Raw genomic sequence first — 25,983 nt, 5'->3', positions numbered from 1 at the left:
GGTTCTTGTAATTTGTAGGCAGAAATTATTTAAACTCATACAGTCCCACATGTCTTTAATGATATAGCCAGAATGTAAAGGCAAACCTGATATATTTCCCCTTGCTTCTCTATAAGGATGCTTTTAGAATTTCTCTTTATCCTTCAATTATAAACAGTTTTACAGAATATATTTATGCCTTAATCTGTTCATTATTTCTGGAACATGAAACATGCTGATTGTTTTAAACTACAAATTGAAGTCTCCCTTTATTTCAGGATATCTGTCCTCTACTGTATTTGAATTTATGTTTTTTTTTCTTGAGAATTTTGGCTGTTGCTTATTTGCTCTGCAGTGTCTTGTTCTTCATATCTGCCCTATTTTCTCCCTCTTAGATCTGTCCTTTTGTGTGATTTTTCTTAAGCCTATTTTTCATGTTCTTTATACCAATCACTTTCAGTGAATCCTCACATTAGTTATTACACCTACCACATGAGGTAGGTACTTACATGAGATTCATTTATGTAAAATTAAATTAAGGAATTGATAGACCAAATAATTTTCCCAAAAGGCATGTATTTAATTAGGGGCACAATCAAAATTCAGAATCAGGTCTGACTCTCAATGTGAAATCTTAAATACTTGGAGTATAAAAAGCAATTTAGTCTAAGAGATTCAAATTATGACCTTAATATAAGGTATATTTTATGATATATAATTTATACCAAAATACACTATACTCTAATGTAATGCTTCCCACCAGTAAGTATTTACTAAATGGTAGAGTGATAGATTAGGATATTTTCATGAATCTCTGCTTTCAGTAGTGGGAGACTATTCAGTCATAGTGACCAGCCGGGCTCACTGTTTTTAGTCCTCTTCAACCTTTCACTGGTTCCCCCACATTTAGTCATGTAGTCTCCACTTCTAACCTGATCATCACCATCATTCGGTAAAAACTCCAAGTGCTCTGGAATATGATGTCCCTGGGTTCAAATCTTGACTCAGACATGTTCTAGCAATGATCTTGGACTAGTCGTTTCACCTCACTGAGCCTCAGTCATCTTACCTGTTGTAGCAAATGCTGTTTGCTACATAAGCCCTGACTGCTAGCTCATGCACACGTCATACAGCTTCCCATTTCAAGTGCCTGTAATTCTGCCTGGCAGCTTTCTTGGACTAGAGGAGCATCTTTGACCTGTGTGAGGAGCTAGGTTGTTCATGTCCCTGAAAGCAGCCCTGAAAAAATTACTAGATGCAAGGTGGACACTAAGACCTGAATTCCTTATTCCTTGGGTATAGTCACCATGAGGCGTATTCAACAAAATCTTACAGTGTTCATGCTGAGATTGAGCCTCAGTTCCCTATAAGGGTGACCTGCTTATTAACACACTTTTTTAGTGGCTTCCTTCCCTTCCCTATTTGAGTTCTGTATTCTCCCCTTGGTTAATGGGTGGGATCACCTCCCAAATAAAGTATTTACATTTGAATCCTTATTTCAAGCTCAAATTCTGGAGGAACACAAACTAAATAAAACATCCGTAACTATGAATAATAATATTAATAATTATAACACATAATTGAGCATTTAAAAGTACATGAGATACAGTAATGAGGCCCTTTTTATGCATTCTCATGAGTCAATTGAGAAGATATTATTATCATCCTAATTTAACAGATGATATACCTGAATCACAGAAAGGAAGCAACTTGTCAAGTCACACAGACTTGTACTGAGATGAACAGGAATTCTAATTCCAGAACCTTGAAGTCTTGAGTCATTGCATTATATTTTCAGCTATCACAATGGGAAAAAAAGCAAGAGTCTAGGTGGAGAAATTAGTGAAAACAAGGCCTTGTAAACCTTTATATATATATTTATATGTACATATATTATAATATATTATAAATATATATAATTGTTAATTTTATTATTTATTATATGAATAATATATAATAAATTATATTTATATAAATATATTTATATATAATAAATAATAAAATAATAAATAATTATTTTATTGATCATTAATAATTAAATATATATATTTAACCTATATATATATAAAGGTTTACAAGGCCTTGTTTTCACTATACACACACACACACACACACACACACACATATATTTATTTATTTATTGCTATAAAAGGAAAGGAGAATGATTTAAGAACCTTTTGGGGGAATGGGGGTGGGGCTAAGATTAGGATGAATTTGCACTGTTGGAAGGTCACATGAGGGAGGCAATAGGAGATTAGAGACTGTTGTAATAATTTCAGGAATGGTTAACTTTACTAGGGAAGTGACAGTGGGAATGGGAAGAAGTAGTTTTGTTTTAGACACATATCAAAGATAGTATCACTTGTATTTAGTGATGTATGGTAAGTATTGATGAGGGGGAGAGAATGGCCTCAGACCTTCTAGGTTTCTGACTTAAGTGACCAGGCAGTAAAAGTTACATTTACCAATATGCAGGAGAAAGGAAAAGAAACTATTTTAGGAGGGGATTTGGGTTTACTTAAGAAGTACAGGTAAACAATCAGTTATAATGTGCAGTAAAACACACTAAGGTAAATACACTTGGCATCAAACTCAGTCCCAGGACATGATCAGTAACTGAAGTTCAGAAATGAAAAATGAGGACATGCTGTCTACATCCATCCCTATCCTCCATATTGCTGAACTATATTTACACATTTACCTGTGGGAAGCTGCTTCTCCCACAGTTTTTAGCATGTTACAATCTGATGTAACTCATTTCAAATTTAAGGGCACCAACCCACCTCAAAAATCTCTCAATAGTGTTAAACGTATAAAGCTTAATAAAATCCAGTGTGGCCATCCATCCCCTTCTCCCTCTGCTTCTCCCTTCTCCACTGACATTAAAAATACTAGTTCACATTTCACATGAAAGTTAAAATACCAGTCAGATACTGACAAATACAGGGCAGAAGCCTCTCAGAAGTCTTTAAGCATATGTGAGGTAGAAATCATGGGAAGAAGTATCTGTCAGCCTGCTCTTTCTATAGTAAAACACTAGAACATTTATAGTTTATTCCTGGAAATATAATTCTCATTAGTAGAGATTCAGAGTTCTCATCAGTGAGGTGTGTGCCCAGATATTACTCTCAGGACCTGGGTTTTCATACTCTGAGGGAAGTCCTAAATGTCTGTGCAGAGACCTAGGGAGCATTTCTAGATGTGGTGAGATCACAGACCAGAATATGTTTCTGTCATGCCCACCAGAGCATAAATTATAGGCACGAGCAACCCTAGAAATATCACTTTTCAAAATTCAACCTCAAAACCCATTATCAATCAACTCCTAGGCAAATTGCTTATATACTAGTGTAGAAAAAGAATAGTCCCTCAAAGACATCCTGATACTCAGCATCTTTAAATATGGTACCTTAAATGACAAAAAGGACTTTGAGGATGTGACTGATGATCTTGACAGAGGGAGATTATTCTAGGGCTCAATCTAACCACAAGCATCCTTATAAGAGGGAGGCAGGAGGAACAGAGAGAGAAAGTGTAAGGATGAAAGCAGAGGTTAGAGAGGAGAAAAGATGCTCCACTTCTGGTTTTGAAGATGGAGGAAAGGGCCATGAGTCAATAAATGGGATGGCTTCTAGTAGCTGGAAAAGACAAGGAAATGGATTTTCCCCTAAAGTTTCGAGATGGAGTACAGGCCTGCCAACATCTTCATTTTAGCCCAGTGAAACTGATTTCAGATTTCAAACTCTCAAAAGCATAGAATAACAAATCTGTGTTGTTTCATGCCGCTAAGTTTTTGAAATCTGTTACAGCAACAATAGTAAACTAATACAACTAGTAAATAGCATTATCATTTATGACAGATGACACTGTAGTTAAATTATTTTGAAAAAAGTTACTGTATCTGCATTGATATATCCTGTCTTTGGAATGCAGTCAACCGTACATTAACAACAACCATTAATTCATGCAAGTTTTTTTTTAATGCTTTCAATTTGTTTTCTGGATGAAGGAACTAAATCATGCCATAGTAAGATGTAATAACGCACACAGTGAAGTTACACAAGAGTACCCGCCAGCTTCAGAGTTGTGATGTCCAAGCTGGTAGCCACACGTGGCTATGTCCACTCAAATTTAAATTAATTAAAACTAAATAAAGTAAACAAACAAGCTAAATAAAGTTCAAACTTCAATTCCCCAGTTGCGCTAGCCACATCTTACAGGCTCAGGAGCTATGCAGGCACAGTGGCTACCACAGTGGAAGATGTGCATTATAGAATGTTTCCAGCCCTATGTTGCTTTTGAACATCTTTTTTCTTTTTAAATTTGATCATAAAATTTCACACAACTGTCCTTTTCCAGAATGGACAGTGAAATCTTAAAACTGACAACACATTTGTACTGCTTATAATTTCATTCTTTTGAACTTAGAAAAGCCTGAAGAACACTAGAGCATGAATGATAATGACTTCCTGCCTCAGCAAAAAACAAACCAGTACCTAGAAAATCAGGAGATAATAGAAACATACAACTGACATTTAAGAGGGGCAAAGCACTTTTGAAAAATTCAAAACAGAGACAACAACAAAAATCCAGCAAGAAATAATTAAAATCCCAGACTGGAAGCAGTCACTGTAAATTAAACAAGAATAAATGTGCATGCATGCACACACGCAAATGCACACATGCACAGTCTTCCTTCCCTCCAAGAGGAAGAGGAAATGGGATCATTAGCACATCAACAACCATAACTTCCACTCCAAAGAGAAATCATTAGTTCAGCTTGTTCTGTTTCAACGAAAAATCTACCTGCAATTAAATAACCAAGTAAAATCAGGCTCTTCTCAAGTTGTAAAAGAATAAATACCGACTCTTAGAATTATGCTCCGAGACCCTCAGTGTGATACCAATGCTAGTATTTTTACACACAGGATGGATGTGGAAATGACATAAAGAGGACTCTCCTTATAATGAGGGGGAAGTGGGCAGAACTAACACTTGACTTGCAGCCACAACTTTGTGCAGCACAGTAACACGGACATTAAGAAAGAGTATGCACCACAATAATAGAAACCTTATTACCAGAAATTTGCAAGGAAATAAAGGAGGCATACAAAAACGCTTCAGGATGTCGGGAAAGTTGGATGATGGTAGGAAGACAGAACACAACTACTGGAATTGATGACTGCAATGTCTTAAGAAGGAAATGGGGTTTCAGGCTTGGGGGAAAGGAAGCATAAAGTTGTGCTGAGGCAGGGAAGGGAGAAAAATTCTTTAAGGGCAAAGATGTAGACTTGGAATAACTAAGATGGAAGTGCTAAGAAGGACAGTGAAAGACAATACGGAAGCAGCCTGCCACGCGTACAGCACAGTGACACTCCCGAGGTCTTTTGGAGAAGCCATGAACAACCAACTGCCTCCTTTGATGACCCATTAAAAGGGCAGAATACCCCAAGCAGTGTGGGCTGCCAGGCAACCAGCAAATGACTCAAAAAGAGGAAAACAACTTTGCAGTTGTTTCTTCTCTTTCTCTTACGTACATCCTATTGTTGCCTTTCATAGATAAAAATTGATGTGTGCACTAGTTTCCCTTATAAACAAGGAAAATAGTGTGCTAATAATTTCCTATATGTTTTGAGTTGTTGTGAGACCGGAAGACAATGTGAGATGGACAGTGTGGAGAAGAGCTTTGGCTGAGAAGACCTGAGTTACAAAAGCAGGACATGCTCCAGGTCCCTGAAGGAGATGCTTATAATCCTCTTTAGTCACAGAGCCTCCTAAAATAGGTCTTCAGCTGTTCAATTTCCTATTAAACTCAAAGTGAGTAGACAGTTTATGTGGAAGTGGGGGCTATAGAACTTCATTACCCTGAGAGGATAAAGTCAGGATTTACCTGCACATAGAAACAATTCCGCACTGCTTTTTAAATTTTTTTTTTTTACTTTTGAACAGTTTTTATCAGAAATTACAGGTTTCCCACATACCACACTTCCAGTCTCTCCTATTACATCTTACGTGACATTAGTGCAGTCGGTTTGCTACAATTCATTAACCAACGGTGATCCATTATTATTATAAACAAAAGTCCTTTAATCTTCCAAATTTCCTTTTACCTCACATTGTCTTTTGTTTTCTTTTTTGTTGTTGTTCCAGGGTGTCAGATTACATTCAGTCATCTCTTTGGGTTTACTCAGCTGTGATAGTTTCTCAGACATTTCTCATTTTTTGTTACCTTGGCAGTTTAAAGATTATTGGTCATGTATTTTGTAGAATTTCATTCATTTGGGATTTGTGTGATGTGTTTCTCATGATTGGACTGGAGTTACATGTTTGGGGGAGAAAGACCATGAAGATAAAAGGTCATTTTCTTCATATCAACATGGCTTATCGTCATTGATTTTAACCTTGACTGCCTGGTTGTGGTAGTGTTGCTGAGGTTTCTCCACTGAATAATTACTCTTTTCCTCCCCCTTCCATATTGTACTTAATTTTTGAAAGGAAACACTATGCTCTGCCCACACCTAAGGAGTAAGAAGTGAGGTTCCGTCTCCAGGAGGGCACAGTATGTAAGTACAGCTTTCACTGCATCCCACAAATTGGTAAATTGAATTTTCATTTAGTTCAAAATATGTTTAAATTTCTCTTGATACATCTTTGAGCCATGTGTTATTTAGGAGCATGTTGTTTAACTTCCAAGTAATTGGGCATTTTCTAGTTATCTTCTGTCATAGAATTCTATTTTAATTACACTGTAGTCTGAGCATATACTCTCTGTGATTTCTATTCTTTTAAATTCCTTAAGGGAAGTGTTATGACCCAGAATGTGGTTTGTCTTAGTAAATGTTCCAAGTCAGCTTAAGAAAAATGTGTATTCTGCTGTTGCTAGATGGAGTATCCTATAAATTTCAGATTAAGTAGATTGTTGGTGATATTCAGGTCAACGATATTTGTACTGATTTTCTGTCTACTTGACCTATCAATTACTGTAGGAAGGGTGTTGAAGCCTCCAACTTTAACAGTGGATTTATTTATTTCTCCTTTTAGTTCTATCAGCTTTTATTTCACTTATTTTTGCACTCTCCTGTAAGGTGCATTCACATTTCAGGTTGTTAAGGTCTTCTTTGAGAATTGACCCCTCTGTCATATTGTAATGCTATTAACTCTTTATCTCTGATCATCTTTCTTGGTCTGAAGTTTACTTTGTCTGAAATTAATATAGCTGCTCCAGCTTTCTTTTGGTAAGTGTTCAAATGGCATATACTTCTCCATTCCTTTAACTTAATCTGAGTCTTTATATTTTAAATAAAATACCTAGAGAGAATATAGTTGTATCTTTTTATCTACTCTAAGAATCTGTTTTTTAATTGGCATAATTAGATGAGTAATATTTTAAGTGATTACTCATATAGTTGGATTAATATCTACCATGTTTATAACTTTTCCATTCACTGCATCTTTTTTCATTTCCTTTATACCCCCATCCCCTGCCTTTTTTCCCTGCCTCGTCTGGTTTTAAAAGAGCCTTTTATATAATCCCATTTTATCTCCTCTCTTAGTATATCCATTATACTTTTTTAAAAAAATATTTTATTTATTTGACAGAGAGAGAGGGAACAAAAGCAGGGGGAGTGGGAGTGGGAGAGGGAGAGGGAGAGGGAGAGGGAGAAGCAGGCTTCCCACTGAGGAGGGAGCCCAATGCGGGGGCTCCATCCCAGGACCCTGGGATCATGACCTGAGTGGAAGGCAGCCACTTAATGACCGAGCCACCCAGGCGCCCCTGTACTTCTAAAAGTTTTTTTTAGTAGCTGTGCTAGGATTTCCAATATATATTTTAAACTAATGTAAGTCTACTTTCAAATAATGCCCTGTTGCTGTATGTATAGTCTCTTATAACAGTGTACTCCAATTTCTTCCCTCCTGTCTCTTAAGACATTTCTGTAATTCTTATACTTATCCATATAATCACCCCGTGTACTGTAACTATTTTAAACAGTTATCTTTTAAATCAATTAAGAAAAAGAAAAATAGAAGACTTTACTTTATAATCATCTATTCTTTCTCTCATACTCTCCTTTACATAGATCGCAGTTTCTGACCTATTCATTTTCCATCTACCTGAAGAACTTCTTTTAATATTTCTTGCAGGGAAGGTCTAGTGGCAATATATTCTGGTTTTTGTGGGGGTTTTTTAATTTTTATTTTTAGTCAGAAAAAAATGGCTTTATTTCTCCACTTTTGAATAGTAATTGTGTTAGATATAGAATTCTAAGTTGCAGTTTTTTTTTCTTTGAACCCCCTGACTTCATGCAAGATTTTCTTTGTTTTTGGTTTCCTGCAGTTTGAATATGATATGCCAAGGTGCAGGGTACATTTGGGGATTGGAAAGTTGGTGTCTGCCATTAATTTCAAAATTTCTCAGCTGTTATAACTTCAAAAATTTCTTCTTTCTTCTTCTGATATTAAAATTATGCACATGTTACACCATGAGAAATGACCCTATAGTTCTTGGACATTCTCTTTTCTTAAATTATTTTTTCTTTTTTCATTTTAGCTTGGCAAGTACTACTGAATTATCCTTTCAAGATCACTGATTCTTTCCTTTGGCGTGTCCATTCTACTGATGAGCCCATCAAAGTTATTCTTCATTTCTGTACAGTGTTTTTATGTTTCATATTTCCTTCTGATTATTTCTTAGTTTCCATCTCTGTGCTTATATTAGCCAACTTTTTTTTTTCTATGATGTCTAGTGTTTTCATTAGTGTGCTCAACATATTAATCAGTTATTTAAATTCCCAATCTGATCATTCTACCATATGTGTCATACGTGATTCTGGTGCTAATGCTTCTTTCCTCTCTTCAGACTATGTTATTTGGTCTCTGTCTCTTGGCATACCTTATAATTCTTTTTGATAGCCAAACATGTTATATCAGATAATAGGAACTAAGGTAAACAGAATTTTAGTATCAACCTATGAATCAGGCTGTGTTTAATATTAGTCAAAGATATCAGAGGCTTAAAATCCCTCTAAATGCCCTTGTTTTTTACTTTCTTTTTGACTTTAGAGCTTCCTTAATAACTCCTCAGAGAATCTGCAACTTGCAGCTTTCTCAACAGTAATCCACTATTTCTATATTGGAGCTCTGTTGGTATGATCACAAGGCATGGGAGAGGGGAAGTGTTCTATAGTATGATTATATCTCCCTCATTTAGTGGGACTGTGTCTCTGGGATGTGCTCCTTACAAGTGTTTCTTGGTGGTGTAGCTTTATGCTCCCCTTAGGTGAGACAAGAAGTCTAGAAGGGGCTGGAGTGAAAGACATACCATTCCCCCATCTGGGATAAGGTTCTTAAAAGTCTTTTACCCTACAGACTAGGCTTTTTTAATGGAGAATGCTTTCAAGTATGTGTTGGGGAAGGGAAAATTTTCATCTATTCCTCTTGATTCTTTTGCCTGGTCTCATAATTAAATTGACACAAGGCAGACTAGGAGGGAAAAAATGTTGTATGTATGGAAAACTCATAGATATGGGACCCAAAGAAGTGACCAAAGCAGGCAGTTTTTATACCTTTTTGACAAGGAAACAAATTTGTAAAGAACTGGCAAACCAAACAAGTTTGGGCTTGAGATAGTAAACTGGTAAATAAGTAACAAGGTTTTACATAGCTTTCTTGGCCTTGAATTCCCTATCTCTGGCAATTAGGGGGTCTCCTTTACTCCTGGTACAGGGCAGGTACCTTATATATGGGAGATTTATTTCCTGCTTTTAGGGAAACGAAGAATGGTCAGAGTGTCCTTCTTATATAAGCTGTTCCTCATATAACTTTAATTCAAACTAATCCATATGTCAAAGTAGCATATTTTCAGGCAGCCTGTCCTAAACACCATTGTGTCACTATGATTATTCTCCCCCTACCCCTTCTATAGCCCAGAGTGTATCTAACTTGGATTTTTACTGTGAAAACCTGGTGGGATACTGACAGGTCAAATCTATAAAAATATGGGAAGTCCCCAACACTACAGTTCCTGGGACTTTCTCCCTCTCAAACTGATCTATACTCAGTCTCCAGCAATTCCTCAAAATTGGCACTTACGTGTTCTAGCATTTTAAGGCTCTAATGGCTTCTGCTCTAGGTAAGCAGAGCTTGACTTTGAATCTTTCGATATGCTTGTGCCTCCAGTTTGTTGATGGAAGTTTGTTGAGGGAAGTTTTCCCTGTGATATTTCTCACATGAGTCCAAGAAAAATTGATTTTCAGTTTGTTCACATTTTTCTGTAGTGAGGTTTGAAATGAAGACTTCTAAGCTCTTTACATGTTGGATCTGAAAGCAGAAGTCCTCTCATTGCTTTTATTGCATAAAATATTTTTAATGAGCCATGTCTTACATGCAAGATAAAAATAATGAACAAATATCTCAAACTCAAACTGAGTATGTTCACGGTGGTAAATTGAGGACTGTGGAAGGGGATATTGTTTGCTTGGGTTAAGAAAGCAGGAAATAGAATCTAGAAATAACGGTAGTAAAATCTTATGCTACCGTTCTTAGGTATAAGCTTGACACAATTACCTTCAACTGGGTATGAATAGTTACTTATACAGAAAGTATGATCTTCCATAATTTAGCAGATCAACTGCATGGAATCATATTTGACATATGCTATAATGATGTTTAATTCTTAGATGACTTCATTCATTCATCCTTTTACCATTTATTTAATATGGGTTTTGTTTGTTTCTTTTTTACCAAGTGCCTATTATATGTCAGGTACTCCTCTAGATCAGAGATAGAATTGTGAACAAGATATATGGTATTTCAGCTTTTATGGAGCTTACATTGCAATGTAAATAAACAACTTCAGTTGTTTATTAGTCATATGAAGAGATAAAGAATAGGATGTGGTGGAGATATGGTCAGTAAGGACACTCTGAAGATATGACATTTGAGCAGAAACTTCAGGAATGGGAAGAAGCAAGCCATGTGCAGACTGAAGGAAAGAATACTTGAAGAAGAAGGAACATCAAGTGGTAAAACTCCTAGTTGGAATTAGCTTGGCATGACTGACAAATAAGCAATGACAAATGGGCAAGAAGGCCACTGTGGCTTAAGTGGAGTGAGCAAAGGAGAAGTGATAAAGGGTTCTGCACCCAGTTTCACCATGGAGGAAGTGGGATTCCTCCCATACCACCAACACTTCTCCAGACACTAGCTGGGTGTTCTAGAATTAAACTCAATTCAGACACTGTCCACCTGGAGAGAGCATCAGATCCCACATTTTATGGGTTCAGTCCCTTAAGACTTCCTCTCCCTCCACCTCAGATACCAATCATAAACCCAGATTATCACCTGCAATTCTGACCAACTGGCTACAGATTAAAGGTTTCAATGACACCCCCCCCCACTCCCCTACCACCGTCCTTGGACTTCAGATGCCAGTTACAAGTCCAGGCTGTCACCTGTGCTTCTGAATGACTGGCTCTATAAGTCAGAGGTTCCCATGACCCACTTCTTGGTCCAATTAATTTGCTAGAGCAGTTGACAGAACCCAGAGCAATCTTTTACTTAATAGATCACTAGTATATAATAAAAGGGTAGAACTCAGGAACAGCCAGATAGAAGAGATACATAGGGCACAATATGGGGTAAAGGCAAGGAGCTTCCGTGCTACTTACGGTGCACCACCCTCCCCCATCTCCACACGCTCACCAACCTGAAAGCTCTCTGAATATTGTCCTTTGGGTTTTTAGAGAAGCTTCATTACAAAGACATGTCTGATTAAATCAACGGCCACTGACAGTTCAATCTCCAGCCCCTTCCCCCTCCCTGGACTGTAATTTCCAACCCTCTAATCACAACTGTTGGCTCTCCTGACAACCTGCCTGTATCCTTAGATGCTGGTCCCAAAGTCACCTCATTAACACAACAAAAGACACCTTTGTGCCTCTCATCACAAGAAATTTCAAGGGTTTTAGGAGCTCTGTGCCAGAAGCAGAGACAAAGATCAAATATAAGTTTCTCACCATAAAATACACTATCACAGATCAAAAAGTGAGGTTGAGAAATGAGGCAGGAGATACATCTTAGTAGGTCGAGGTAAAGAGTTTTAATTGTATTGTAAGTGGGTGGGAAACAATTACAGGGTTTTGATCAGGAAAGAGACCTGATCAGGTAGGATCATTCTTATTTCTGTGTGGAGAATAACTATCCATGGCAAAGACTGGACCAAGGAAGGTTAGGTAGGGGACTATGACAATACTTCCTGTGGAAATTGATGATGGCTTGACTAAAGTGATAGCATTAGAGGTGTCTTTGTAAGAAGTGACCACACTCAAGAAATATTTTAAATATAAAACTCATAGAACTTAATGATGAATTTGAAGTCAAAGGTTAGGTAAATGGAGTATTTTGATAACTGGTTTGCCACTGAATAGAGTATTTACTATATTTTACTTTATTTTATTTAAGTAGGCTCCAAGCCCAACATGGGGCTTGAACTCACAACTCTGAGATCAAGAGTTGGATGCTCTACCGAGTCAGCCAGGTGCCCCTCTATTTTATTGGTATCTGTTTCAAGTAGGCTTTGAAGGGAGGCAAAATATACCACCCCAAAATATGCCTCCTTGGCATACAGATTATTTTAGGCTGATTACTTTAAAGATACATTAGACAATGGAAAAGCTCTGAAAACTGAGAAGTTACCCTTTTGTAAGAGACATTTACATTTATAAAGGAAATCATTTATAAGGCTATGTCTTTCTCTGTAATAGGAAGAAGGGATGACTATAAATCTCCAGAAACTTTATCAGTGGAGAAGGCAAGGATTTAGGTTGATTTCTGGGGTATTTAGCACGATTTAATAGTTATGTAGTTGTATTCATGAGACAAGGCGAGCCTAGGGTTCTCCTACTGCTCTGACGTCTTCCCCATTCTCTACCTAAAAGGCAAGGATTTATATCTGCATAACAACCTTACCCTTGTTTTTTGTGCTTTTCCTGGTAACTGCCCATAACTGCTCCCCCCACAACACATATCTTTTGTCTTTACTAGAGATGTTATTTAAGGTGATACTTGGACCATTTCAGGGACTTACTCAGTTTTCCTGGGCTCTCCCATGAATATAGGAAGTATATATGTTATTGAACTTTTATTTCTCTTTCTCCTGTTAATCTGTGTTTTATTATAGGGGGCATCTGAGCCAAAAACCGGGAAGGGTAGAGGAAAAATAATTTTTCCTCCCCCACATCTTATACTGAAAGCATGAGAAATAAAGAGAATTATATTTATAAAAAATAGAGTTTTAGGGGGTACCCAGGTGGCTCAGTCAGTTCAGCATCTAACTCTTGATTTTGGCTCCGGTCACGATCTCAGGCTTGTGAGATCAAGCCCCATCAGGATTTGCGCTGAGTGTGGAGTCCGCTTGAGATTCTCTCTCTCCCTCTGCCCCTCCCACTGCTCACATGCCCACATGCTCCCATTCTCTCTCTCAAAATAAATAAATAAGATCTTGGGGCGCCTGGGTGGCACAGCCGTTAAGCGTCTGCCTTTGAAGCTCAGGGCGTGATCCCGGCATTATGGGATCGAGCCCCACATCAGGCTCCTCTGCTATGAGCCTGCTTCTTCCTCTCCCGCTCCCCCTGCTTGTGTTCCCTCTCTCACTGGCTGTCTCTATCTCTGTCAAATAAATAAATAAAATCTTTAAAAATAAATAAATAAATAAATAAATAAATAAATAAGATCTTAAAAAAAACCAGTAGTTTTATGGCTTATTTAAAATTTTTCATTAATTTATCAGATAGTTGTTGAGCATCTACTATGAACCAGGGAAAAGGGATACATCAGTGAACAAAACTTTTAAAAACTGCTGCCTTCGTAAAGTTTTCATCTTAATGAGGCTAGAAAATGAAAATAATAATAAGTTACATAATATGTTAAAAGATGATATGTACTATGGATAAAATAGGAAGGTAGTGCTTCTCAAACACTAAAGTGCATATTAATTAACTGGGGACCTTTACGGAATGCATATTAATTAACTGGGGACCTTTACGGAATGCATTATGATTTTAGGAGGTCTATGTAGTGGCCTCAGTTCAGGTATTTTTAAGAAGTCCCTAAGTTATACCACCTGACATTACTCTCCATCAAAGGGGAACCAGGAATCTTAACAGACTAAGATGAAAAGATAGTAAGTTGAGATAATACCCTAAGAGAAAAATGAAATAATAAAAATAAGGAAAGCTGATGAGAAAACCAAAAGGGGGAAAAGCAAAATTAAAACTCATGTTACAAAGTGCAAATTAGGGTTGACATAGAGGATGAGGCATAGATGTTCTCCCAAAAAGTAAGTTAGAAAAAAAATCAAAGATGCAAAAAGAGAAAGAAAGAGAGAGAGAGAGATGATTGATGTGAAGACTGGAGTCTAAGCAACAATCTATAAATAAATTGAATATCTATAAAAGAAATGAGGACAAATGAAACAAAGGCAATAACCTTGGTTGGAATCCTGGATGTTTTTCGATTGCTCTCAGGCGGAGAGGCCAATGCTTACTATCATCACCACTGCAAATGCAGCCAATTCAAAAATGCAGGAGAGCTCAATGTTGGCCAGAGTACCATGCACCGGTTATCAACCCCAAAGGTGTAGACCACCATGCAATCCCAGGGGAGTACTCTCAACACTTCTGCCCATTGCACCTTGGTATCAGAGTTGCCAAGGAAAACACTGCAGTCAAGCACTGGATGGAACACTTTACTTACATAGAGAAGACGAAGAGCAAGGTCAGCTTCAGTGGGGGGTGTCAGTCCCCCACGGCCAGCAGGTCTCTCCCAGGGGCCAGATGCAGGGTATTTCACCTATGCACAAACCTCCAGTACCACGGTGGAGGGAACCCTGTCCCCTCCTCTTAGATAGAACAGTGGGGTTGGCCAGGTGCCATATGACACATACACTTTAAGCAGAGACAAAAGAGTACTCATGGAGTCTGAAACAACTGAAACAAGATAAAATTTCCCCACACAAATAAGCTGGACATGGGTTCTGTGGGCTCTATCTCTTAGAAAGGAAATGTTTCAGATCCAAGGCCCATTCTCATGCAGCTGAGTGGGAGTGAAAAGATGCATGCAGGAGACTGCCCTTCCTAGCAATCTAAATATTGGAAAAGAGACATTGTATATTTTCATCACGTATTTAGAATATTTATGAGAATCAAACGAAAAATGCTTAAAAAGTTACCAAATGAAATATGGCTGCTGGTTATTAAATTAATATAGAATCAGTAATTTTGATCCATACAACGAAAAGATCATTCGAAAATATAACTGAAAAGATTAATTTTTAAATAGTAATCTGTCAGTGGCGATGGTTGCAATTCACTGGTGGCGATGGTTCAATGTACTTAAGACCACTGAACTGTACACTTAAAAATGGATAAAATTCTAAGTTTTATGTCATACATATTTTACCATAATAAAAAAGAAAAAAATGCAATTTTAAAACAAACAGCAATCCATAATACAAGAAATAAATTTATCAAGAAAAGTATAACACATATAAAAAAATTAAATTTCTATTGAAAGATATAAAAAATTTTTTTGAAAGATATAAAAAAATTTACGTAAATTGATAGAAATACTGAGTTCCTGTAAAAATCTAAATAGCAAACGTCTCTATTCTTCATAATTAAAATATAAATATATTAAAATTAAAACCATCAAATGAGGGGCGCCTAGGTGGCTCAGATGGTTAAGTGTCCGCCTTCAGCTCAGGTCATGATCCCAGCATCCTGGGATCAAGCCCCACATTGGGCTCCTGGCTCAGCTAGGGTTCTGCTTCTCCCTCTCCCTCTGCTTCTCCCCCTGCTCATGCTCTCTCTCTCTGTATCGCTCTGCCTCAAATAAATAAATAAAATCCTTAAAAAATTGTTAAAAAAATAAAACCACCAAATGATTTGTTAAGTTAACAAAATGATAGAAAGTTATTCTAGAAAATATGTAATTCACGAATGTGCTGCAGAAACATGAAAAAAAAAAGAATAAGGCAAAAAATGATTTTATAAGTTTAGAGGCAGACAGATGAACGCAAGAGGAAATTAAGTCCAGAATGACATACAACTAAGGACTTTCTTCTCAGTCCAACTTCAAGTTTCTCTTTTAATAGAGGGATTTATCCTCCATACGCAGAGTTCAACAATTTATGTTCTGGGTTTTGTTCCATCCATCGTACTTTATGTTTATACATTCTTTTCTCCTCTTTATTCTTTTCTTAACTTTTGCTGGTTTGGCTACATTACTATTCATTCAGTTTCTCTCTGTTGTTAATTGGATATCATACTGGCTTTTTTCGTCATTCTACTAATATTAGTTTTCTGTCTTCTATACTCAGAATCAAACGCCTATTTATCTTCAAACATACAAAAAGAAGGGATGCCCAGCTGGCTCAGTTGGTAGAGCACGTGATTCTTGATCTTGGGGTTGTGAGTTTGAGACCCATGTGGGGTGTACAGATTAATAAAATTTTAAACACACACATACACACATACATACAACCCCAAAAGAAAATGCTGACCGTGCTTCTTGATTTTACTCCCTACTCCAATATGATGAAACATTCTGAACATTTTTATTTTCTTCACTTTCTTCACCACTCCATACTCTTACAACCTACTTACAGTGCTATCACTTGATTCCTTTGCTGTTCCACTCACTCCTAGGTTTTAATGAGATAGTTTAGTACTGTTGATACCTATGATTAGTCTCTTCCTTACAGCATTTCTCTCTTTCCAAGAATCATTACTACTAGGTCTCATTACTTAGTATTTATATTTCAAATCTTCATTCCTGACATCACAATCCAATTATATATAAAGATGGCTAGGTTATGGGTGTTTTTTTTGTTTTGTTTTTTGTTTTTTTATTCTTTACTGCTTCCTCCTATTTCTCACTCCCTGTTCTGAAGGGTCTGTTCTGATTTATTTGTTGCTTGGTTAGAATAATCTCTCTAGTAGTTTCCTGAGATAAGGTAGATGGGTAATATGTTCCATGATTTCCTGTATAACCACAAATGTCCATTGCTCACCCTTTGAAATGAATTATATTGTAGTTAGGTGTAAATTTCTCTGTTACAATCATTTTTTCCCTCCACTTTCTGTGCATACTATTTTTCCATCTGAAGTTTCCAGATTGCATATGAGAAATCTTAGTGACAGTCTAATTCCTTTTCCTTTTAAGTAACTTGTCTTTCTGTCTAAAAACTTATAAATTTTATTTTTCTCACATTGAATTTAGAAATTTTACCTAGGTACATGTAATTTTCCATCAATTCTCCATAAAAGTTAGGAGCCCTTTGAATCTGCAAGCATCTTTTTTCACACCAAGAAAATTTTCTTTGACATTGTTCCTCTATTCCTTTTAATTTTTCTGCAAATCATGTGTATCCATACTTCATACTGTGTTTCGTTCCCTTAATTTTTCAGGCCAATAGTTAGCTTCTCGAAGGTGGCTATTCTCTTCTTAATTTTCAAGTTCAGTAGATAAATTAAAGAAAACTGCATTGTTATTCTTTTCTAGTTCCAGAAACGTTTTGTTTTAGAATGCTACAACTGAATTTCCTTAACATGATTATTAGTTTTATGTAGGAGATGGCATCTCTCTTGCCAGCAGCTCTACTTCAGAAGTCACCTTACAGGTGCCCTGTTCTTTCTTCCAGTTTGGTTGTGGGATTCACTTAAGCCCGTTGCAATTTACTTTTGCCTACATAATGTTCTGTTCATCCTATGTGGTCACATCAAATTGTTAAGCAAATATAGTTGCCAGATGGAAGGCAAATTTTAGAATTTTGATGATGTTAACAATATAGTTTCAAATCACCCATTATATAATATATGGCAAAAAGAGGATAGAAAAAGAAATGGATGTGAAAGAGTATTGCAATTTGTGTTTTATATAGGCCCAACCCCAAAGAAATCATTCAACTTTGACTTGGATGATTACAGGAATATATTCAAGTATATTATTTTTAAAATCATGAATATCAGAAATAGTAAAAATTAATGCAACGCTTCCAGGTCACTATGGAAAGCTGGTTTAAGTTCTGGTAGACATAAGATACACAGTTAAAATATTAGATGATGCTAGAAAAAAGCCATAAATCATTATCATTTGCCAATCAAAGTTTCACACCTAGAAATACAAACTAATCTAGAAAAAATGCTTACAAAAGGCTTAATCAATAGCTTCCAAGTTTAATTTCAATAATCTTTTTTTTTTTTTAAGATTTATTTTATTTATTTGACAGAGAGAGAGACAGCCAGCAAGAGAGGGAACACAAACAGGGGGAGTGAGAGAGGAAGAAGCAGGCTCCCAGCAGAAGAGCCTGATGTGGGGCTTGATCCCAGAACTCCAGGATCACGCCCTGAGCTGAAGGCAGACGCTCAATGACTGAGCCACGCAGGTGCCCCTAATTTCAATAATCTATAAGTTATAAAAAAAAAAAAAAGATTCCCTTCAAAGTAGGAAACACGAAACCAAACATTATAACAGTAATAGCAGCATCAGCCAGCACAATAGCACATGCTACGCTAAAGAATTATTTTAACAGAAAAAAAAAATAGGATCTAAAAGAAGAAATCTTTGAATAACATGAAAAACTTCTGTTGATAGGCAAAAAAAAGTAAATCTGTTCAGTGGAAAGATAGAATACTGCAATTGATTCTTTATAAATTAATTTACTGCTTTACTTTCATCCCCACCAAAATTCATTAAGGGAAGCTCATTCATGAATGTACATGCAAGAAATCACAAGCAAAATGTTAGAAAACCATATTGTATAGAGAATAAATTAATTCTAATATAATATAACCGAAATGAGTGTACTGCAAGATCACAATGGTAGCTTAACATTAGAATATATGTAAAGACCATACTCCACAACAGTAGACGAAAGGAAAAAAGCAGTAATTCAACGTCATAATGCAGAAAAATGTGATAAAATTTGACACCCTCTGATTATAGAAATCAGTAAGCCAGGAATATAAGTGAACTTCCTGAACCCAACAAACAGAATCAACCAAAACACTTGAGCAAACATCCCTTATAATAAAAAATATTAGAAGCATCCTCTTAAAATTCAGAAACAAGTGAGAAAGCCACTTAAGCACTGATCTCAGTCATTATACTGGTGATCCTGGCCAGTGCAATAGAAAAAGAAATTTAAGTGTGTGTATGCGTGTGCGCGCATGAGTGTGGTATAATGTAAAAAAAAAAACCAAAAAAACCCCAAATCATTAAGCATAGGGGAGTTGTTAACTTAGAAAACCCAGAAGTGCTACGAATATCATAAATAATAAAAATTTAGCAAGTTGGCCTTCTATAAGATTGGCCTAATCCAGAAACAGATGAAAGCATAATTTAAAGAACTACAATTACTATGAGATTCATAGGGGAAAAAAATCTAGCAAAATATGTACTGGATGTAAATGTGAAAAACAAAAGTAACCTTTTAAGTCTTTAGAAGAAAATACACAATTATGCATTTCTGACCTGGGGATAAGAAATAATTTACTTAGATAAACAAGTTTGTTCAATTCAGCCAAATCAAAATTAAGGATTTCTGTCAATGAAAACAAATGAATAAAGTAAAAAGAAAATACACGCAACAAACAGAAGAAAAACCTTAACACATAACTTCCTAACTATTATTCTTTAGAACGTATGAAGAAATCCGACTTCTTCAGGAGAAAACAATAAACACCCTACCTCTTCACAATTAAAACAAAACACATGAATGGACATTTCATAATTACAGCCAATACATACTATGTAATCACCAAAATGAAAATTAAGATCATATCTTAACCTGGGTTCCCTAGATAGCTACTACTTTATAAGAGAACACAATCCCAAGGAGTGAAGGACAAGCAGAATGGAAGGGGAAAGAAAGGAGAGCCTAGATGAGGGTGTACGGACGATCTGGTTGCAGCTATCCTATAGGATTCTCTTCTGAGAAGGTGTTTAATTACATATTAGGTCAATCCAACTTGGAGGAGAGGAATGGGAAGTGAAAAAATGTACTCTCCAATTCCCATATCCCCTAATCAAAGTACATCCCGTGGGGCACACACATGGCCACAGAGAAGAATTCCAGAGTATCCCACATCTTGGCATCAACTTAGAATCCCAAGGCTCAGCAAGGGCATGAGGCAAGTGCTATTACTTTGTGCCTGCTTGAAAATGCTAGAAGACTACACTGACTGGTTATTAAAAAGAGATGGTGAGGTTGAAAAAATCTCAAACGGCTTATAAGAAGTGTAGAGGCCGTCTTTTTTAGGTAAACAGCCTTGAGCAATGGAATGCAGAGAGGGCCACAGTGACCACCTGGTTGAATACAGACAGGCCCATTAGGTGACCCACCCTGAAATATCCACAGGCCCTAAAACTAACCAATGGGAAGCTTACAACCAGGCACAGACCGTTCCCAAAAAAGGGAAGATTCCTTATGTCATACCTCCTCATCTTCCCCCTTTAAAAACAGCCCCTACCCACTGCCTTATTGCAGACAGCCTCTCCTCTGCTGTCCTGCTCAGCGCTCCCTTGCAGTGTATTCAATGTATCTCCTTTGTTCTGCTTCAGATGCATTCTTTCAGTGCCCAGGCCACCTGCTTCCACCCACCCGTCCCCATTTGGGGGCCCCCATCCGATCTAGAGATACCCCATTTAGACTCACAATAAGTATCAAAGATACAAGATACCATTTGCTAGGGATGCCTGGCTGGCTCAGTCCGTAGAGCATGCAATTCTTGATTTTGGGGTTGTGAATTAGAGCCCCACATTGGGGGTAGAGTTTACTTAAAAGAAAAAAAAAAAGATACCATTTGCTCCCTTTTGTATTTGCAGAAATTAAGAAGTCTGGCTACATCAGTTATTGTAAAGGATATGAAAAATGGAATTTTATATTTCTGGTAGATATCGCATCATATATGTTTGTAAGGGTACATACTAATTGAAAAAGAAAAAAAAATTAATTTCCCCTGTCACCTTTTAGAGCATTTTCTTCAGTAAAGTTTTAATTGTAAATTCTTTCCCTGTTTCCTTGAGATGTATGTAAATCTTTTAAAAATCTAAATAAGCTTCTTTACAGCTTTACAATCCAGGAATATCTTCCTTCTGAGATCTGGTTGAAATGTAAACATCAAAGAAAATAGCAACCCATCTCCCATTTTCTGGGGGAGACCGGAAGCCTAACTTCAGCAGGAACCTTGCTCCAAAACTACCTGTAATAAAGACATGAGAAATGTATTTGTTCTTCGGATAAAACCGATTAGCTAACACAGATGGTCACTCCTAGCTACCAAGTGAATTTAGGATGAACGATGTGTGACAAATGTTGCTGTCAAGTCCTCTTACCTAAGGACTAGTTGATTTTTCACTTGAGGACATGGATGTAAAGGGTTGTATCTACTTGGTTATATAAAAGGGTGAGATTTCTGTCTTTGCGATCTCTTTAGTGGACGGCCTGTGACGCACATCACGTTCTGGTTTAATGCTTATTCAGTAGTAAAACTGCTTTCTTTCTCTTCTACCCTGTTGGAGAGGTTTTCTGGGTTGGCAGGAGATTTTGTTTTTAGTTATATTTCCCCAACAAGTTCTCATTTTGGATTTAGGTCTCAAGCTCATGACTATTCATTATATTATTATGATTAAAACTTACAAATACACAGGCACATTTAGGTATATATTCTCTTGAATGTATCAAATATTTTAAAACATATTAAATATTTTAAATCTGTCCAAAATATCTCAAAAGTAGAAGACACCCAGCTGGTAAATGCTCACAACAAATTGAGAAAATGAAGTTTTGATAACCTTAATACATAAAGTTCACGTAAATTAATATTTAAAAATATGCCACTAGGTTGTCCTCGATTGGGACATGATTGAGGCAGTTCCGTTTGGCCTCTGACAATTCCCAGGGATGGAAGAACTCAGTTGTAAACTGTCAACAGCCAACATTCCCAGCTATTGAGGGAATGAGTGCTTCAGGTCTAAAGAGGGATCTAGAAGGGTGCAACTACATCTTTTTCCTGACTACATAGCAAAGTAACTTACGTCTTCGTTCCCCAAATTCAACTCAGAATATGCCACAGAAACAATGGCGATGAATCAGAGAAATTGGAAACTAAGAAAGGGCATGTGAGTAATTTTGTAGAACTGTGCAACTAAAGGAAAGCGAGAAAATGCAGAAAAAAATTAAACAATGACAAAACGATCCAAATACAACAGTATTTGAAATAAAAGTAAATGTTTTCCTAGTGATGTGGGGAACAAAGGCAAAAGAAAAAAAATTAAATTTCTTTACAACTTACAGCCCACTGACTAATGCTTGCAACAGGCAAAGTAACCTGCCCCTAGGAACTCAGCTGCCTCGTTAATACTGGCTGAGGGCAAAAGGCAATCTTAGCTTAACATTAGCCCAACCTCCAGGATTCTGTAAGTCTTCTTTAACATATAAAAATTCCTTTGGAAACTTGCTTTATCTCTATCCCCCAAGACATACATTAGCAATCTCCCTCCAAGCATATGGCCCACTGATATATATCCGAGGGGTCTCATGACTAAGGTTTTATTAGACAGTAATAAATGACCTTTTCCTAACAATAGTTAGCCCCCTCAAGGTCCTGGAAACCTTGCTTCCAAGTTCTTTAGAGACCTACAATATCCCTAACCCCTTCCCAAATTTAAAGTATATAATCTTCCACCCCTCAGGACCCCAGTGCAGCTCTTTCTGCCCACACGTCCTGTCCCCGCGCTTTAATAAAACCACCTTTTTTGCACTGACGACATCTCAAGAACTCTTTCTTGACTGTCTGCTCCAAACCCCAACATTTCCACATTATTAGCACTTCTAAACACAGAGCACTATGATTGAGATATTTAAAAGGTCCAAAAATGTCTACCAGTAGGAGTCCAGAAATGGTGAAAATCAAATGCATACACAACCAACTCCAGATGGGTATGAGACCTACATGTGAGAGTTAAACTTATGAAATGAACAGAAGAAGCTGTAAGAGAATACCTTTTTGTTTGGGGGAATGCATTAAGACTTCATTTTTTTCTATCTAGGAACACTTTTTTTCTTTTATTTATTTATTTTTTATTATTAACATATAATGTATTATTTCTTTCAGGGGTACAGGTCTGTGATTCATTAGTCTTCTGTGTTGTAGTGAGCACTGAGTGTTGCATCAAGACTTCTTAAGGTGAAAATACAGCTTTCATGATTAGGTTAACAGATGTAATTATTTAAAAACTAAATATTTTCTAAGAAGAGCATTGAATGGGTGCAGGATGAGACAACCCAAAATGTGCCACTTTGGCATAAAGATTATTTTGAGTTAAAAGTCATAAAACCCTAGCAGATGCAGGAAAGGCACTGCCTCCCTCAAAACTGCCTAAATTCACATTGGAAAGGAGAGCCTGCACCGGAAGAAAGCTATTAACAGAGGCCCCCTTTACTGAAGGAACTCATCTGCCTAAGAGAACAATCTTGCTTTTCTACACATCTCCTTTCCTTCCTGCCAGGGGCCTTCTCCTCTTTGTGTCCTCAGGCCCTACCTACCCCTCTCCTTAGCTCACATAAGCTTCCTGTTGCCTCACTGTCTTTGGAATTTCATGTCTGTGTGGATTACCCATAGGTACAAAACTAAATTTGATTTTCTCTCGTTAATTTGTCTCATGTCAATTTGATTCTAAGTGCAGCTGGAAGGACCAGAGGGCAGAAGAAGGTCTTCCTCCCCAACATCATATATGATGTGGAGAACAAAGGCAAAAGGAAATGTAGATAAAATTAAATCTTATAACTTGCAGCCCATTGACAAAACACTTGAGACCTGCGGAGTATGACATTCCTGTAGGAACTCCCAATGGTCTTCATGCTAATGCCTTGCTAGAGGGGAAAAACTATTTTAGCTTAACACTAGTCAGGCCTCCAGGATCTTGTAAGTCTTCTTTAACATATGAAAATCCTTTTGGGAACTTCCCTTGTTTTTACCTTTCCCAATTCCAAAGTATATAATCAATTGCTCCTCAATCCCAGGGCAGCTCTTTCTGCCCATGGGTTCTGTCCCTGTGTTTTAATAAAACCGCTTTTTTTTTTAAACACTGAAAACACCTCAAGTATTCTTTCTTGACCGTTCACTCCCAAACCCCACTTCAAATCACATCAACATATATCAGTATGAAGTTATTTACAATGCTCAGGACATTGAGGAATTAAGATACAGAACAGTCAATGCCTAGATATCAATAGGAAAATGGGAAGAGATAGTTGGTATATTAAAAGATGCTCATCACTGTTATCAATAACAAAAATGCATATTAAAAAAGGAGATGCTCACTCGTGGAATTTAAGAAAGAAAACAGATGAACATAGGAGAAGGGGAAAAAAGGAAAAAAGGAGAGAGGAGAAGAAGCCATAAGAGACTTAACCATAGAGAGCAAATTGAGGGTTGATGGAAGGAGGAGGGTGGGGGATGGGCTAGATGGGTGATGGGCATTAAGGAGGGCACTTGTTGTGATGAGCACTGGGTGTTGTATATAAGTGATGAATCACTGAATTCTACTCCTGAAACCAATAGTGCATTGTATGTTCACTACCTAAAATTTAATAAAAAAGAGATAGAGAGAGAGAGAGAGAGAGATGCTGCCTGATGTACTTTTGGAATGTTGGTGAAGTCCGGAGCCAATGGCCAAGAAAGAGTTCTTGAGACGTGTTTGGTGCAAAAAGGTGATTTTATTGAAGCACAGAGACAGGACCTGTGGGCAGAAAGAGCTGCTGCACTGGGGTTGCCCTTATCCCCTGAGAAGTCGTCTCCCACTTGCCAGTGATTCCTCATAATTATAATATTGTTAAGGATAGACTTCAAACAAAGAGGTCTTTTTGATAGTTTTATTCCTTAGTCATATTTGTCCCAGGAACTTCCTCTATTAATGTAAAATTGCAAGTAGAGGCTTTAGCTAGCATACAGTAACCAGCTTTAACTAAGCTTGCCATGCAGTCATCCACAAATTCAAAAGGTGACCCTGGAAAACTGAGTAAGAGCCCTCGATACCCTAAGTGCAGTTCAAGGAGGCCCGGAACCGGATGGCTGGGTCCTAATGGGACCCAATGCCTCTGCGGCTCTAACTTGTGGCCGCGGCTTCCCCCAGGCCAGATAGGCCGCTGTACTCTGGGTTTTGCCTGGGTGCACGGACACATTATTAAAACCATTACCAAACCAGCCAAGCTTCCAAACTTAAAACAATGGTGGCCATGTTCTGTGTGTCATTGGTATGACCACCTAGCATCCGTCTTTGTTCCCTCTTTGGGACTGGAGGATGTTGTTTGGCACATGGAAGCTCTTAATAAGTACACGGTCAAAGCCCTAAATGACACTCAAAACAGCATTTCTCTGTTAAATACTGAAGTAACACAAATGTGTAAAGCGGTTCTATAAAAGTGATTGCTTTAAACTTCTAGAGTGAAGGAAAATTGTGGTCAACTATCAATGGTTTTTCATTCAGGGTCCTCTCTCTCATAATACTATTAACCTCATTTTGTTGCCATTTCTGGTGTCTCCCTGCCTGGGGCCAAGACTCCCTCACCGCCATAGCTTCCAGCTGACAGATGATCCTTTCTACTCAAGGAGGCTCATATATGTCGTCCACACTGGATTCAGCTGCGTACTTTCCTGTACACTCCCGGACTGACCAATAATGACCCACAGGTAGGGACCTCTCTACACCCCTACTCAGCAGGAAGAAGTTACAGAAGATGAGACCTTCTGCCTTTAACAACCTTAAATATTTAAGGGTCGAAACTGTTCAGAGAGGAAATGATGAGTGAGCAGAAGGCAAGCTGAGGACAAAACTCTAGCTGACACCCCACACCCCCCTCCCCCCACTCCCAAGTGAGATACGTGTGACATTCCTCAGGCACTCCCAACTGCCCTAACACTAAGGGAAGGGAAAAACAAATAG

The 25,983-nt window shown here is 37.4% G+C and overlaps 1 protein-coding gene and 1 long non-coding RNA gene across 9 annotated transcripts in view; one reads left to right on the top strand and one right to left on the bottom strand.

Annotated features, from left to right (window-relative positions):
• LOC100475400 (melanoma-associated antigen B18) overlaps positions 1 to 25,983 on the bottom strand; it is a 420,370-nt gene that overhangs the window by 122,068 nt on the left and 272,319 nt on the right. Inside the window, exon 1 of one of the 8 annotated variants that reach the window (XM_019799922.2) lies at positions 14,731 to 14,914. The exons of the other annotated variants lie outside the window; for them this stretch is intronic. The gene's annotated coding sequence lies outside the window, so the exon portion shown is untranslated. Of the gene's footprint in view, positions 1 to 14,730; positions 14,915 to 25,983 lie in introns of those variants that run through there. 8 annotated transcript variants of the gene reach the window in all.
• LOC117797458 overlaps positions 6,300 to 25,983 on the top strand; it is a 43,875-nt gene continuing 24,191 nt past the window's right edge. The window contains exon 1 of the long non-coding RNA XR_004622461.1: positions 6,300 to 6,542. This is a non-coding gene — a long non-coding RNA (uncharacterized LOC117797458). The remainder of the gene's footprint in view (positions 6,543 to 25,983) is intronic.

The sequence above is a fragment of the Ailuropoda melanoleuca genome, chromosome X, assembly GCF_002007445.2.
Source record: "Ailuropoda melanoleuca isolate Jingjing chromosome X, ASM200744v2, whole genome shotgun sequence".
Taxonomy (NCBI): domain Eukaryota; kingdom Metazoa; phylum Chordata; class Mammalia; order Carnivora; family Ursidae; genus Ailuropoda; species Ailuropoda melanoleuca.
Note: the sequence above shows the minus strand (reverse complement) of the source record. Positions and strands in the feature narration are given on the sequence as shown.